The 13016-nt window shown below is 41.1% G+C and overlaps 1 protein-coding gene and 1 pseudogene across 1 annotated transcript in view; both read right to left on the minus strand.

The window, feature by feature from the left end:
- The window catches only part of CABCOCO1 (ciliary associated calcium binding coiled-coil 1), a 173313-nt gene that overhangs the window by 43810 nt on the left and 116487 nt on the right, over positions 1–13016 (minus strand). The gene's annotated exons all lie outside the window — the stretch shown is intronic.
- Positions 2424–5643, minus strand: LOC140529281 (large ribosomal subunit protein uL24-like; annotated as a pseudogene).

A 13016-nucleotide genomic window follows, 5' to 3' on the forward strand; every position in this document is an offset into this window, starting at 1 on the left:
TTCATGGGTCTTGGTATTTCTTTCAATCTACCCCCAAGTGAAAGGAGTTGACTCCTGTTTTAAGTCAGAACTTAAAAAACCCAACAACACCCTAGTGGACATGCCATTGCTGTTTCCTGAGGCTTTTATGTGCGCATGTGCAAACAGACACATGAACACCCATTTATCCAGTTTGTGAGCAGGTACAGGTGCAGAATCCACAAGGTCACTTACATGGGTGGGTACCTGGTTGTGGCCTCTCACCCTGAAGTGGAGCCACCCACCCAGACAGCCCTGCTGGTAAGGGAAAGGTCAACCAGCCTGCTGGGGCTCCCTAAGAAGCTGAAAGTAAAGGTTCATTATCTCCAAGATAATGTTTATCAGAAATTATGAACAGTAGAAATACTGTTCCCGGTCAATGGTTATTTTTACTGAAAATGTTTACAGTTGGAGGGACAGAAATAGACCTCTAGTCACTGATTATGGAAAGCGCCCTTGATGGCTAAATATAAAAAGGCCAAATATTAATAACCACTGACATTTATATGGCACTTTTCCTCTCCATGTGCCCAGCCAATAGACCTGATTATGCACACAGATCCACACACATATACATCCACACAAACACACAGAGGTATGAACATAACACACACATATGATGCAACACAGTACCTATACCCAGACAATACAATGTACACACCAACATATAACATGCCCACAATATACATACATACACATATGTATTCAATACTCATACCCATCTGTTAAGCATGCATAATACAGTCTATAGAAACATACCGGCACAAGCATCCACAAACACCTACTATACACACACATCTGTACAAACCATGGCACGAATGACTCCTCTGGCCTAACTTGGGAAGAAGAAACAACTGTCTTCTCTCCCTAAGGCTGGGGCGCGCAGGAGGCAATTCTGTGGAAGGAGGTGGAGGGAGTTCTAGGCTCACGTCCCAACTTGGTATTTTTTTTACACATATTGATGTTTTGGGCCTTACATGCTATGACCTAATGAGGAGTACTTGGTTTCTTACAGATTTTTTTATTTTTTTCAAAAGAGGCAGAGAGAGACTGGGGATGTGGAGGGAGAGAGAAGTATTTTTTTGATTGTTTAATGGATGGCAGTCAAAAGTGGGAAAGAAAGTGGGCGCTCATTGATTGAGGAGCAGCTCAAAAAATCTTGGTATGGGAATATAATGGGACTCTATAGTGCTCTAAGAAAAAAGTACAAGGAATTCAGGGTTGGGAAGCCTGATGTTGATACATTACTGAGAGCTACACGGTGTCAATTAGGTACCAATTCTGTGGTACAGAAAGTGGAGTATGAACATGGGATGATGGGTCAGAAACACCTGAATTCAAATCCCACCTCAGAGGCTTATTAGCTGTGTGAGCTGGGCATGTTGCTTACCTGCTATCTGCCTCACTTTTCTTATCTGTAAAAAGGGATTAATACTCGAGTTTGTTGTAAGGATCAAATGAGATAACATGTCATGTACCTTAAAAAGGATAAAGCATTATGTAATTACTAATTACTTTGTAAGTAGTAGGAAGCATTCTATAAATGTTAACTATTGTTAAAATAATAGAAAAGAAAATAACACCAACAGGCGCTTGAACTCAGATTCAAGGCAATGACCTTTAGTCACTGTCCGTTCCTGATGTCATATGATAAAGTATACTCTCCACCTTTTCTTAGGAGAGAGGCAGGGGGGACTTTGGGTACTTAGTGTGACATACACTTGAAATAAGGGGGTGGGTGGGTCATGGAGGTGGATATATATCAAGAAATGTCTGTAGACAGAAAGCAGTTAAAATGGAAGTAAAACCAATGACAGGAAGACTGAAGAAGGATGAGACTTGAGGAAGAATGGTGGGTCTGCTGGAAAGTCATCTTTGGAGGGATGGGGGCAATTCCAGCTGTTCCACAGTTGCCAGCACCGTCAGGGTCAGGCCTCCAGGAAGCCCAGGGGAGACGGCTGCCCAATGATCATCTCAGTTTGGAGACAAGCCCTTTTTTCCCCCTAGAATCCTCTTAGAGCTGGACAGCTGCTGCTGGAGCCATTTATGAAATATGAGATTGAGGTGGCTTGCCTGTGGCCTGCTTAATGACAATGATTAAAGAAATGTTCTGCTCGTTAAAATTTAAGCAATGTGTAAAGGACCTGGTCAGGATAATTTTTAAATGCCTGGAGGTCCACACTGAGCAATTTTTATACTCTGAGACTACAATGAGATCACTAAATACAGACTATTTGGAATTTGATTAAGGAAATTAGTAGAAATGGAAGAGAAAAAAAAGGCTATAGGGAGAAAGAGGAGTGCAAGGACAAAGAGGAATTATGAGGATTCTGGGGATCAGGAGCCTGGAATCCAAGGCTTTGCTCTGCCACCTCTAAGACCATAGGTAAATCACTGCCCTTTTTTTGAGGCTTGGTTTTCATGGTGTAATAGATAGGAGTGGTGGACTTGGAGTCAGGAAGACCTGGGTTCAAATGTGACCATATTCACAAAGTATGTGACCCTGGGCAAGTCACTTCACCTCCTTGGGCCTCAGTGTCCCTATGTGTAAAGAAAGGAGATAACACCTTTAGCACCTCTCTTTGGATTGTAGAGAGAGGCTCACCTGAGCTTATCTGTTAGAGGTTTAAAAAAGTCAGTTATTATTAGAAAATAAGGGCATTGGACTAGGTGAACCCTAAGGACCCTTCTAGCTCTGACATCCAATTAGTCTGCCTTTCATCAAAGAAGGCTCTGTGCTCTGTGAGCAAAGCAAAATTGCAGTAGCTCAAAGGAAATGTGAGACGTGCAAATTTCGAACCATCTCCACTCCAAATGTTTTTATCTACTATTTGTGCCCAACCCGTGTTAGAGCCCTCTGAGTTCTGACTGATCTGATCAACCATTGTCGGACACACAATACCTTGACCCCAACATGGTGATGTCATTTTGGTCCTCTTCGAGAATGAAGGACAACAGCCTTTCATCTTATCTTCTTAAATACAAACTGACTCATCCTTCCAAGGGCAGTTCAAAACTCATCTTTTCCATAAAGTCTTTCCCTAAATCCCATGGATTTTCCCATTTTTCAATGATCCTCCCTGAGAGTAGAGCCCATCTCTTACATTAATTCAGTACACCTCTTGAATTGTCACTCCATCATGTACACTGGGCTGGATCCAATGATCATATGTATTATAAGTTTGATTCAAATTGGTGAATTTGAATAAATGCAGCCCCTTCATTTTTCACACTCATTGCAGCGTTGTGGTACCCATTGCAGAGGTTTGCTGTGAGCATCAAGTGAGATGATGCATGTGAAGCATTTTGCAATTTGTGAAATCTAGAAAAACACTTTCATGGTGATGATGGTGGTGGTGGTGCTGGTAATAATGGTGATTTTCTTTTCTTTTATTCAAGAAATTTAATTACAGCCATGTAATTTTTACTCTTGCATTTTCTCGGTTTCTTCCTTATATTTGCCCTTTTCCTTTTCTACTTGGCAAGATTTGGCTTTTCGCTCAAGAATCTTTTTGCCATCTTTGTCCAGTTTTAGCCTTGTGATAACCACCTTGTGGGGATGAATGCTCACATGGAAAGTTGTACCATTAGCCTTCTCCAGCTGCACATGCTCAATGTAGATCACATATTTCTTTCTGTACACCTGGACTATGTTGCCAGTTTGCTGTCCTTTGTAGTGTCCTCAAACAACCTGGATTTCATCATCTTTTTTGCATGGACATGGAGCTCCTTGAAAAAGAGGAGAAAATATAATTTTCCTCCATATGTGGGAAGGGGCGTTGAAATGCCTCTTGTTCTTGCTTTGGTCAGAGGTCACAAAAGGGATTGAACTTCCTTTTGACCTCAGAGTCACCGTGGAAGAGAAGAGAATGATGATGATTTTCACACTTTTGTGAAAGCACAAAGTTATGTCTGACTTTTTAAACCCCTACTAGAAGCAGTGATGGATTCTTAAAAAAACCAACGAAACCCTTAGCTTTTTCTTTTAATAATATCTAAATATATTCTATTACATCTGCTTTGCAAAATTTGGCATGCCACTTCTGAATCATCCTTCTTGCCCTTCTGGAAGCTGACTTGATTAATGTAATTAAACTATTGCTTGTTACTCAAGTCTCCATTAAAAAATCCCGAAATGTGGCCTTATTACTTGACTTCCAACTGATGGTTTTCCTAGTGTGATTTCTGAGCTGAAATATTCTCCAGCTTTGTTCCTGATAAAGAAATTGTTTTAGCACATCCTTTTCCCCTGCTGTGCATATGATTAGAGAAGTAAAGGTTAACCAGTGCACTAAATTTTTTTTTTTGTAAATTTGGTCTATTTTTGTTAACAATACATTTTAGTTTCCCCCTCTTTTTTTCTTCAGTTTTGTAAGATCATAGGGGGTTATTATCTTTTCCCAGAAATGATTTGAGAATCTGACTGATTCAGAAAAAGAGACAGTACCTTCTCTATCTCCTTACATTTCTTGTCATGCTATTGTCTCATAATGTCCTTCCCATGGTTGGCGTCTATACTGGTAGGGCATCCTGATGCAAATCTACTTGCATGAATGTCTTTTCTGTGCCCTTGGCTAGTTTTGTCCTATGCCAACAGATTGGAATCTTGGCTGACTGTGGCCGTGAGATAGGGGAGTTTTCACTCAGAGTCATCAGTAGCACTGAGAGAGTGGAACAGAATTTAAATGCATTCAGCTATGTAGCAACAACTAAGTAACAGTGCCTGACACTGTGCTGATATCAGAAATCACTGTCTGAAGTACAGAGAGAAAAAAGGAAAATAGCACCTGCCCTGGAGAGGCTTATATCATTGGGAGAGAGAGAGAGAGGAGAGAGAGAGAGAGAGAGAGAGAGAGAGAGAGAGAGAGAGAGAGAGAGAGAGAGAGAGAGAGAGACAGACAGACACACAGACAGACAGACAGACAGAAAGAGAGACAGAGACAGAGACAGAGAATATACTCACCTAAGTAAATACCAAATATAAATTAATTCATTCAACAAATGTTTTTTGAAGTATTGTCTTTGTTCCAGGTACTGTGGCTAGGCACCAAAGATTTTGTTGTTGTTAAGTTGTTTCAGTCATGTCTTACTCTCTGTGATGCCATTTGGGGTTTTCTTGGCAAAGATATTGGAGTGGTTTGCCATGTCCTTCTCTAGCTTATTTTACAGATGAGGAAACTGAGGCAAACAGGGTGAAGTGACTTGCCCAGGGGCATATAGCTAGTAAGAGTCTGAAGTCAGATTTGAACTCAGGTCCTCCTGACTCTAGGGCTAGTGCTCTATCTATTGTACACCCCAGATTTTCAGACTATCAGTTTGGCAGCTGTGGTGGTGGTAGTGGGGTAGATTAGAAAGGAGAGAGATGAGGCAGAGAGACCAATGAGAGACAACATTCACTGCTTGCACACTTATTTTTATCTTTCCAGAATTTGTAATTGTTGTTGTACGTGGTACCTGTCAGTCATTCCATCAATACTTGCTGACTTGCTGCTGTGATGTGGACAATCCTTCCACTGATGGATCTAGGGACCCTTCTAACTCAGAATAGACAGTTTTGGCTTTGTTGCCTGGCTTCAAAAGGATCCCAGAATATGGCAGCTGGAAGGAATCTATATTAGAGGTCATTTAGGCCAACTGTTCATCTCACAGATGAATCAGTGAAGCATCAGAGAGGTCAGCTGACCTGTGGATGGCCACAGAGCTGGTTAGCGGCTAGGCCAGGTCTGAAATCGAGTCCTCATGACAACACCAGACCAGCCCCAACTCTATGAGGCAGTGTTGTATTATGATGTCTCTCATGGTCCAGTATCTCACACTGAGGGGACAGTGAGGCAAACAGGTAGATGTGTCCAATTGGCAACCTTAATATTCCTGTGAGGGCAGAGACCATGTCTTACCTAAACTTTTACTGTCACAGCTCAGGATTCTGATCACAGTTGCTTAATGAGCATTTTTGAATGTGCCAGATGCCTGGCACATAGTAGGTACTTAAATTTTTATTGAATTGAATTATTATTGAATGAATGAATGAGTGGGTGAATGAATGAACTGAATATACTCAAATTAGAGTTTTGGTCCCGGAGTCAGGAAGACTCATCTTCCTGAATTCAAATGTAGTGTCACTTTCTAGTTGTGTGACCCTGGGCAAGTCACTTCATCCTGTTTGTTTCAGTTTCCTTATCTGTAAAATGAGCCAGAGAACGAAATGGCAAACCACTCCCGTATTTTTGCCAAGAAAACCCACGGAAGCAACTGAATAACAATAGTGCATCCTAGTTGTCAGTGTTCAAGACTTTGGCATCTTTTGCTTGTCTCTATCCCTTCTCTCCCACCTCCAACTCATCAAGCTCTCCATTCTTCTTGCACGCCCCTCTCACCCTTCTGCCCCTTTCCATTTCCACAGACAGCATCATAGTTCATCCCCTTATGTCATCACACCTCCATGACTGTAACAACCACAACAATAATAATAAATAGAATTTTTGTAGCACTTTGAGGTTTGTAAAAGTATATATATATATATATATATATAAAATCTTGTTTGGTCTTCACAGCAACTATGGCATGTAGGAGCTATAGTTATTCTCATTTTCTATTTGAGGAAACTTAGGCAAAGGAGATTAAATGACTTGCCCAAGGTCACACAGATAGTGAATATCTGAGGCTGGCTGCACACCCTGGCCTTCTTGCCTCCATGTCCAGCACTCTACGCATGTGACCTAGCTATATGCCTAGACCCGTCTGGTACAATAGCTGGTCTCTCTACTACTCTCATTCACAACAGGGTAGTTCAAAGAGGGAGAGATTCCAAAATAATAGAAAACAACTTGGAAGATTCCTTTACTCAAATAAAGACCCTTCAGGTTGACTTTGGAAACCTTTTCCTCCAGTGTGATGGCATGAGGTGATGGACTCCAGTGATGGTGGCAGAAGTAGTCAGGGGCAGATGGATGGGAGAGACAGAAAATAAGAATGGACAGAGCTTGATGAGGCAAATGTGGGTGAGAAAGAAAAGAGATGAGTGAAAGATGCCTCCAAAGGGAAGGAAGTATGGCACAGTGTCAGGAAAACCTGGGATCAAGCCCCACCTTAGATACTGACCAGCTGTATGACCTTGGGAAAGACCCTACCCTTTCTGAGTCTCAATTTTCTCCCATGTAAAATGAGGAGAATAAGACCTTCAGTATCTACTTCCCAAGGTTTGGTGAGGCTCAAACTCAATAGTGTGCAGAAAGCATTTTGCAACCATTCAAATATAATATAAATGTCAGGTACTATTATTACCACAGGAGACAACAGCTCATGGGTGCTTGAAAGACGGAAATGACAAAAACTTGTGTCCTTTGTTTTTTATTGGTTTTGAGGAAGTGTTGGCCCGAGTATTGTGAAAGTCATCCCTGAATGTTCACCTGAGAAGAGACGTCACCCTTGGGCAGATTAGACTCATCCAAGGCTCGATGATAGATGTGACTTTGGAAATAGCCATGACGTCCTGACATCAAGCAAAGCGTAAATAGGAAGAAATATTGATATGTTCAGCGGAGGTGTTTGCCAGTGTTGGGGAAGGCAGCCTGTAGAAAGGCCAAAGCGAGGCAAAGACATGGGTCTCTTCCCATGCGTCTTCTAGTAGATGGCACTGTGGTCCTTGCCAGCAATCTAACATGGAACTCAACGAGTGCTTATGAAGCAAGGTTAGGTGTTGGAGACGTGGGACAAACATGGTTCCATTCCTCAAGAAGTTTAAATTCAACCAGGGGGAGAAAAGTAAATAAAAGTTCACATGTTTATGTATGTATGTATGCAAAAACATACAAAGTTTATGTATGTTTACACAGAAGTGCACTTACATTTATGTATATATATGCCATATGAGTGATTTGTATTAATTCATCTAGCATTTACTTATCTATAGAGCTATATATTATATAGATCTATATATAATGCATTATATAGCTCTACATACTATGTAGATTTCTATATTATTTAGATCCATATAGACCAATATGGATCTATCCACATGCACACTTTACATCTATGTATGTATGTATAGATAAACACACTAAAGGTAATATAAAGTATTATATTATTATATATTTAATATATTAATATTCATAAAAGTTATATTTGCATATTAAATTATATATTGTTTATAATTATAAATAATTATAATTATAAATTAATTACACATTGATATTTTATATTTATACATTTGCTTATATGTATTTATAATATAACATGTATTGCATAAAATATAAAGAAGGTACTACTAGCTCATGTAATCAAACACGGCCTCATAGAAGAAGTGATGACTGAACTGTGATTTGAAGGGAGGTAGGGATTACATGCACTTACCAAAGAGGCAGGGGTGACTCAGTGATGAGAGCAAAGGGCCTCGAGTCAGGGAGACCTGAGTTCAAACATAGCCTCAGATACTCACTATCTGCGTTTCCCTGAGCAAATCACTTAACCTTGTGTGCCTCAGTTTCCTCATATGTAAAATGAGCTGGAGAAGGAAATGGCAAACCACTCCAGTATCTTTGCAAGAAAACACCACGGACAGTATGGTCCACAGGGTCACAAAGAGTCAGAACAAGACAAGTCGGAGATTGTAAATAAAAGTGAGGGAACTATTAGTGAGAGATGGACTGGCATGTATAGAAAATCAAGAGCAGGTCAGTTTGATCCAACCACAGTGTGTGTGAAGGGGATTTAAACCCAGAAACTGAAGTAGGACCCAGTTTGGGAAGCTTTGAATATCATACTGAGGATTTTATTTTATACCCTAAAGACAGTAGGGAGTCTTTTTTGAGTAAGAGAAGGACATGGGCAGATATTTGTTTCAGGATAATAGTAAGAATGGCTAGTATTTATATGGTGCTTCGAAGTTTACAGCATATTTTACAAAAGTAATATCATTTTATCCTTCAAACCACCCTGGGAGGTAGGTACTATTATTACCCCCATTTTACAGATGAGGAAGCTGATGAATTTAAGTGACTTGTAGAAGGTCACACAGTTCTGTTCATCAGCTCAGTAATATATACATACATGCCACACACACATAAACATACATGTGATGCAATATACACATGTACACATACATGTATACACAGATGCATATGTATACACAAGGGAGAAGACTGGAGGCAAGAAGACCAGTCAGGAGAGGGCACTTGTCCATGCATGGAGGGTGGGGTTGGTTGGTGGTGGGGTGGAAGGGGTGATGACCTGAACTTTCATTGGGACAGTATGAGTATGGCAAGGGGGAAGTTGATAGATGTGAGAGATACTGTGGAAATAGCAGCAATAAGACTTTTTAGTTGTTTGAATATGGGGGCTGAGGGGGCATAAAGAGTTGAGGTTGTGAATCTGGGTGAATGGAAAATTGGTGGCACCATAAACAGAAAATGGGAAGTTGATAGGTAAGATAGGTTTTTGAGGAAATATACTGAGTTCTACATTGGGTATGTTGAGTTTGAGATACCTATGGTACAACAGATTGGTAGCTTTCAGCAGTCAGTTGGCAATGCAAGACTCAAGTTCAGGATAGAGCTCAGGGCTATAGAGATTTGAGAGGGATATGCATAGAAATTGTAATTGAATCATTGGGATTTAATGAGATCCACAAAGGAGAGTGTAGAGAGAAGAGAAGAGGGCCCTCAACGATGAATGCTCTTCAGGGACACTCACAGTAAAGGGAAGTGGACTAATCTGATGAGATGGCGACCACATTGAGGATTTCATGGAGTCAAAGAAGGTGGTTGAGCCATAAGTACAGGGAATGGTGTGAGGGGCTTCTGACGAGGCCAGAGGGCACTGAACTGAGCTTGTGAAAACTCACACTCATTTGAGAATGCTGTGAATACCACAAATGGAGTCCTCTTCAACTCCTTGTCTATTGTTGAGGATTCAAGATTTTGTTGTTGTTCAGTTGTCCAACTCTCTGGGACCCCATCTGGAGTTTTCTGGACAAGAGATACTGGAGAGGTTTGCCATTTCCTTGTCCAGGTCATTTTCCATATGAGGAAACTGAGGCAAACATGGTTAAGTGACTTGCTCATGGTTAAGTGACTATCACACAGATAGTGTCTGAGACTGGAAGTGAACTCAGGAATATGAGTCCTCTTGATTTCAGATACAGCACTCAATGTACTGTACCACCTAGATGCCTAGTCCCCCTATTATAAAACAACATCACATGATGAGTGCATTAGAGAAGAGGAAGAAAAAAGTGTTATACAAAGTATAACCAAGAAGATGGCTACCCACAAGAAAATCATGGAAGGCTTCCTTAAGGAAAGGGCATTTAAATCTGACTTTCTAAAAAATCCATGGAGGTTTGGCAGGTGAAGAAGGAGGGGAACATCTCTCAGCAGGGGAAAATTCACTCTGTACCCTAGACACTGTCTAGCTATGATCCTTCCATGTCTACAGGCAGGACTGGATGGAACAGAATGCTATCCCCAACTGGAAAATGAAGTATATGGAACTAATTGTGGTATACAAATATGTTGGGATGCTATTATAGTGTAGGAAATGAGGAATTAGAGGATTTCACAGACACTTGAAATGATGAAATAGATGATTTTGAAGAGATATGGAAAGATTTGTTTTAATAGATGAAGAGTGAAATAAACAGAACTAGAAAAATAATTTAGATGACAACAGTAACACAGTAAAGACAAATACTTTTTAGAGCCGTAAGAACTACGATTAGTGCAATGATCATCTATGATTACAGAGGACCAATGACAAATCATGCTTTCTACCTCCTGAAAGAAAAACTATGGATTTGGGGTGGGCAGGTTGCAGAATGAGACATTTTTAAAAAAATGTCACCAATGAGAGAATTTATTCCACTTATTATGCAAACTTTTACAAAAGAAATTGCTTTTATTTTTTTTTCTCCTATGGGATGGGGAGTGTATAAAGGAGAGAAAAATAGATTTCTGTAAATTAATAATAACTAAAAATTTCATTAAAAAACAACTTTTTTGGTCACGTATATTCCCAACTTTTGTGCCTCACTACCATTATACTGTTTATGCCTACTCTTTCTACAGAAACTATGTATGTTTATGAGAGAGGGCACTCCAAGTTTTTTGGGGGAGGATGTTTTGTAGGTACTGTTCTTAATAAGCTACCTTAGCAAATGCCTTTGATGTGAGCTAATGTCTGTTGACTGACTGTTAATGGCAGGACTATTGGTGGGAGCTTGGGAGGTATCACTTTGGAAGGAAAGACCCATAGGCTATCCTAGAATTAGAAAAGCAATTATTCTCTGGGAACCTAATCTGACAAGCCTAAGGAAGTAGTCCAGAGGGATACATACACACACACACACACAAATATTATATACACACACATACACATATGCATATAGACATATACATACATATGTGTGTATGTATACATAAATATACACATATATACACATATATAGATAATTATATAGCTAGATAGATATGTAGACATAGACATACCTAGCCGGGCATTGAGGTGGCATAGTAAAGTGCTGGACCTGAAGTCAGGAAGACCTGAATTTAAATTTGGCCTCAGACTTTTACTAGCTGGGTGACCCTAGGCAAGTCACTTAACCTTGTTTTCCTCAGCTCCTCATCTGTAATATAAGCTGGAAAAGGAAAGAGCAGAAAGCACTCCAGTATCTTTGCTAAGAAAACTCCATATGGGGTCATGGTGAGTCAGACATGACTGAAATGACTGAACAACAACAACAAAAGGTCTATAGTCCATCTCTACCACTTGTTGTGTCTGTCTGTCTGTCTGTCTGTGTATACACCAGGATTAAGTGCTGCAGATAGATAATAAACTAGGCCCAAAATTGAGTAGCAGGCAATGAAGTTGTATGGGATATTGAGCTGCTTTCTCTTTCTGAACTGCCCATTCTACCAAAGCCCACTCTTTCAGCATCAAGATTCTCCTAGGGATTCCACACAGGAATTAAACATGGCGTACCTCAGTCTTAGAAGAATGAAAACAAGCAAAGGAAAGACACATGGGGGCCCATGCTAGCTACAGCGTGATATTGATCATGAGTTACCAGTGAATAGTGTAAGAGATGTGATGGACTCTAAAGGAGTGGCTGCACTCAAGATGGCAGAGGGATGGGAATAGGGCAGATGGCCAGAAGGAGTTGAGCTATGCTCCATGCCCCCAGGGCACCACCATCTTAGGCTGCACCTCCATCCCCATTTTCCATGTGATAGTCTGGGACACTTAGCATCTTGGTGTGATCAGTACACTCCTGCCTCAATGGAAGACTTGGCCAATGTCCCTCCCTCAGACCCAGCAAGAGTCAGTATTGAAGATGGCGATACTCTGCCAGTGCCCAAAGTGAAGTTTGGGATAGGGAGGCACAAACCTAGAGCCCCGGGGATGGGAGAACCAGGGAGACTGAACTTGGTAATGTCCACAGACCCAATGAGAACCTCGCAATTACTAGCTGACTTCTTGAGGGCGTGACTGTGTTTGTTTTCCTTCCTCTGTATTCCCAGTGCTTAGTGCAGTGCCTGGCAAATAGTAGGTGTTTAATAAATGCTTGTTATTATTGCCAATGGTAATGATGCCGACATGGCAGCAGGGGAGGAGGGACGAGGAGAGCCTGCTCCTGCTGTTCAGCAGTGGTTGGAGGAGGTTCAAGGAGAGAAAGGGGGCCTGCTGGAGGAGGGAGAAGAAAAGTCGGGGCAGAGTGGGGAGAAGCAACAGCTCTAGAGGTAGGAAGATGCCAATCAGAAACTGGGGGCAAGATGGACCAAGGAAAGAGCGCTTGACCTCAAGGCAGAGGAGCTGGATTCAAATCCCACCTTTGTTCCTTCCAATCTGTGTGACCTTGGGGACATCTCCTTGGTTTCCTCATCTATACAAGGAGAGGCTCAGACAAGATGGCTTCTGGAGTCTCTTCCTGCCCTAATCCTACGATCTCAGGGAAGGAGGCTTAGCCAGAAAGATGATGGTCCCAAGTCTGGAGGAGATGGACT

This window comes from Notamacropus eugenii, chromosome 1 (assembly GCF_028372415.1).
Source record: "Notamacropus eugenii isolate mMacEug1 chromosome 1, mMacEug1.pri_v2, whole genome shotgun sequence".
Taxonomy (NCBI): Eukaryota; Metazoa; Chordata; class Mammalia; order Diprotodontia; family Macropodidae; genus Notamacropus; species Notamacropus eugenii.